At 40.6% G+C, this 4,432-nt stretch overlaps 1 non-coding gene across 1 annotated transcript; it reads left to right on the forward strand.

The window, feature by feature from the left end:
• Positions 1-204: 204 nt before the first annotated feature.
• Positions 205-310, forward strand: LOC136396507 (U6 spliceosomal RNA). The gene has a single exon (XR_010749792.1). It is a non-coding gene; the product is annotated as a U6 spliceosomal RNA (small nuclear RNA).
• Positions 311-4,432: the final 4,122 nt, after the last annotated feature.

Raw genomic sequence — 4,432 nt, forward strand, 5'->3', positions numbered from 1 at the left:
AGCTGGTGACCTCAGGGTTTCAAACCAGGGGCCTCATACTTCTAGGTTTATGCTCTATCCACTGCGCCACTACCAGTCAGACCTTACGATCCTATTTTTTACAGAACAGCCAAGAGATCCTTTTAAAAGTAACTTTTATCCTGAGATACCCTGGCCAAACCCTCCAATGGCCACCAGTCACACATCTAATGAAACCCAGGGGCCGTGCCTGCTTTGGCAGCACATACACTAACACTGGAACAATACAGAGAAGATCAGCATGCCCCTGAACAAGAATGTCACACAAATTTGTGAATCGTTTCATATTTTAAAAAGAAAAGAAAGAAAGAAAGAAATCCAGGGGCTGACTGCACTCTTCCAGGCCCTGCATGGTCTGACCCTTCACTTCCTCCCCCACCTGATCTCAAAACATTTTCTCCTTACTCACCATTGTCCAGCCACATTGGCCTTCCTGTGCTCCTTGACCTCCCCAACTATGCCTCAGGGAATTTGCACTTCAAACCTCAGACTGAAAACTCTTCCCCAAGGATAAACACGACTCATTCAGATGTCACCTCTAACCAAGACATTTCTGACTCTAGTACACATGAGGTTGCATGAACAAGCTCACACACGCCCTCCTGTACCTCCTCATCTGCTTATTTTGCCTTATTTTTCTCATAGCACTTGTCACTACCTGACATCGATATACATATCTGTATATCTGTAGGTGTGTGTATATATGTATGTACAGATATATTTGTCTATTTTATGTTTTTCCCCAGAAGATTGTAAGCTTCATGAGGAATGGACTTTGTTCCCTACTGTAGAGAATGGTGCCAATCATATAGTCAGATTAGAAAAGTAAGAAGGGCATGACTCCAGCCTGCCAGAGCACACCTGCTCCATGAGGGATGACTTAGGCCAGGGGTCCCCAAACTATGGCCCGCGGGCCACATGCGGCCCCCTGAGGCCATTTATCCGGCCCCCACCGCACTTCCGGAAGGGACACCTCTTTCATTGGTGGTCAGTGAGAGGAGCATAGTTCCCATTGAAATACTGGTCAGTTTGTTGATTTAAATTTACTTGTTCTTTATTTTAAATGTTATATTTGTTCCCGTTTTGTTTTTTTACTTTAAAATAAGTTATGTGCAGTGTGCATAGGGATTTGTTCATAGTTTTTTTTTATAGTCCGGCCCTCCAATGGTCTGAGGGACAGTGAACTGGCCCCCTGTGTAAAAAGTTTGGGGACCCCTGACTTAGGCGGTGAGATCCCCAAGGTGAAGAAAAACACGAGGAGCCGAAGACATGGTGGTACATTTTTCAATGCTTTATTGCTGATTCATCTCTGCTTCTGATGCTCCCCTTGGTCTCCTCAGTCTCAAGTCTCCTGGATTCTGATGTCTCCCGTCGTCTTAATTCTGATGTCCCCGCTAGCAGTGCCTGTGTGGGTAGATACTGGGCTTAAGGACAGCGGCATGGAGCCAATATCACATCAACCATTATTACATCAGTGTGCTGATGTCCACTTGCTCAGCTAGCTAGCCTATACCTAAAAAGGTAGTCTTCCAGGCAGGCGGCTGACCTAGAAACGCCTGGGAACTAAGGCTAAGTCAGCTAGCTTTAATATGCGGGGGAGCTGCTACTAAGGAACACAGCCCAGAGAGTCGGGGGAGCTGGTGCTGCTTGCAGTTTCTGATAAAAACCAGAGTTCACATCCTGGTATTCACTATGAGGCTTCTCACACAGCCTCAAGAACACCAAGCAAAATAGGTAAAAAGAACATATAGATAAAAATCACAATCTGCACGCTAAGTGGTGAGTCCCCTACCCTTTTCCCTACCTGTTTCTTGTGAACCAGGGTTGCACTCCAAGGAGACAAATTAGAAGATTCTTCTTGAAAAAGTCTCAGAGAATGGTCCCAGAGAAAAGGTCAACATTTAGAAAAGATGAGAAAGCCACTAGATGTCCTTTTATTTCTTCCTTCCATCCTTCACTCCTTTCATCTTTCCCTCCCTTCCTTCCACAAATATCTGTTAAGCACCTACTATGGGCCAGACAATATTCTTGGTGCTTAGACCCTATCTGTAAACAAAACTGACATAGATCTTTGTCTTGAAGAGCTAGTATTCCACTGTGGTGCAGTCACAAACCTGACTTGTACGTACAGATACCCAACAGCATTTTTGTGCCTTGTGTTGAGAAAAGAATGGATAGCCGAGGGTCGGCAGGCATTTGAGGGAGCCTCCTATGGGAAGAAGACAGTGATAAAGTACACAAAGAAAAAGAAACCACAAGAAAATAGAAGAAATCATTTAAATAATGGTAACTGATACAAGAAACTTTCTCATAGTGGAAATTTTAGAGTGATTGTGATAAAGATTTGCACTCAGACAAAGGATCAGGCATCAGCCGAGTCTTATATTTCTCAATAGCAACAGTAGAAGCTAAGAGACCTGAAAATATAAGGAGACCTCAAAATCCAGAGGGAAAATGTTTCTAACCTAAAATTATACCCCCGACCAAACTAGCAATGAAGAATGGGGTTAGGTTAAAGAGCACTTTGAGTCATTCAGTGACACAGACATTTCCTTTTCATGCAGTGTTTTACAGGAAGCTCTTGGAGGTCTACAAAATGAGAAACAAACACAGAAAAAATGCAACATGGTATCCAGGAAACAGGGCTCTAACCCAGGAAAGAGGGAAGAGAATTCCCAGACTGTAGTTGGAAGGAAGCTTGAGGTGGCAGCTGCACAACTGAACTAAAGACCAATCAGCCCAGATTGGAGCAGAGAGTGAAGGTCTCCGGGAAGAGTGTCTCCAAGAAAAAAGGGCACTGAAAATATACACATACATACATACATACATACATACATACGAAAAGGGGCAAGGCCAAGCTACCTGATGCTCTTGACTATATTAAAAGGAAGGACTGATCAGAGTTTAAGGATAACTAAGCAATAAGGAAAAGAAAATGAAAATAAATAAATAAGAGAACCATATTTTACATTTAAATTCATTTTTGAATAGGTAATACATTTACATGATTGAAACATCAAAATGATATAAAAAAGCAAATTAACTGACTCCATGTACCCCATCTCCTCCCAGAGAGGCAACCATTTTTGTTAGTTTCTCATGGATATTTCCAATTTTTTTTAATTGTGGTAAAAAGCACATAACATAAAATTTACTGTTGTAACCATTTTTAAGCATATAGTTCAGTAGTGTTAATGACATTTCACATTGTTATTTTTTAGTGTTTTTAAATAAGGTATAAGTAAATATGAATATATAATCTTATTTTCCCTTACATTCTATACACATTGTTCTACGCTTTGCTGTTTTGGCTTTACATTATATCCTGGAGCTCTTTCCACGAAGAACTTCCTCATTCTATTGTCTAGTGGCTTAGTGTTCCATTGTGTGGAGGTACAGTAGTTTATTTGACCAATTCTCTATAAAAAGACACCTGGGTTTATTCTAATACTTTACTATTGTACATGAATGCCACAGTGAATAACTGTATACAAAGATTGTTTCAAATGTGTGCAGATATAACTACAGAACAAGTTCCAGAAGTGGTATTACAGGGTCAAAGGATGAAGAATGCATTTGCAATTTTGCTTGGTGTCTCCAGCTCTTCTTCCATGTGAGCTGCGCTTTTCTTGCCTTCCCACTGGCAATATATGTGAAAACGCCTGTTCCCCGAAGCCTCGTCAACAGACTGGGTAGTAAACTTTTGGAATTTTGCCAAGCTGATAAATGTAAAATGCTATCTTTCTCTCTCTCTTATTTTTTAGGTGAGAGGAGGGGAGATAGTGAGGAGACTTCTGCATGGGCCTCCCATAATACTATCTTAACATAGTTTTAATTTTCATTTATCTTATGTGTGAGATTGAACATCTTTTTTAAAAATTCAAAAGCCATTTGCATTTCTTTTCTGTGAAATGTTAATGCTCTTTTTTTTTTAAATGTTTATTTTATTGATTTTAGAGAGAAGAAGGGAGAGAGCAAGGAAGAAACAGGAACATCTGTTTCCGTATGTACCCTGACCAGGGATCAAACCATGCTCTACAAACCGAGCTACCTGACCAGGGCTTTTCATGTTCTTAAAATTTTTTTCTTGATTGATTTTTAGAAAGAGAGAGAGACATTTAGAAAGAGAGAGAGATATCAATTTGTTGTTCCACTTATTTGTGCATACATTGGTTGATTGTTGTATGTGCCCTGACAAGGAATCAAACCCACAACCATGGCATATTGGGACAATGCTCTAATCAACTGAGCTATCCAGCTAGGACTTTTTTTTTTTTTTTTTACAGAGACACAGAGAGAGAGAGTCAGAGAGAGAGATAGACAGGGACAGACAGGAACGGAGAGAGATGAGAAGCATCAATCATCAGTTTTTCGTTGTGACAGCTTAGTTGTTCATTGATTGCTTTCTCATATG

Source organism: Saccopteryx leptura, chromosome 2 (genome assembly GCF_036850995.1).
Source record: "Saccopteryx leptura isolate mSacLep1 chromosome 2, mSacLep1_pri_phased_curated, whole genome shotgun sequence".
In the NCBI taxonomy this organism is placed as follows: domain Eukaryota; kingdom Metazoa; phylum Chordata; class Mammalia; order Chiroptera; family Emballonuridae; genus Saccopteryx; species Saccopteryx leptura.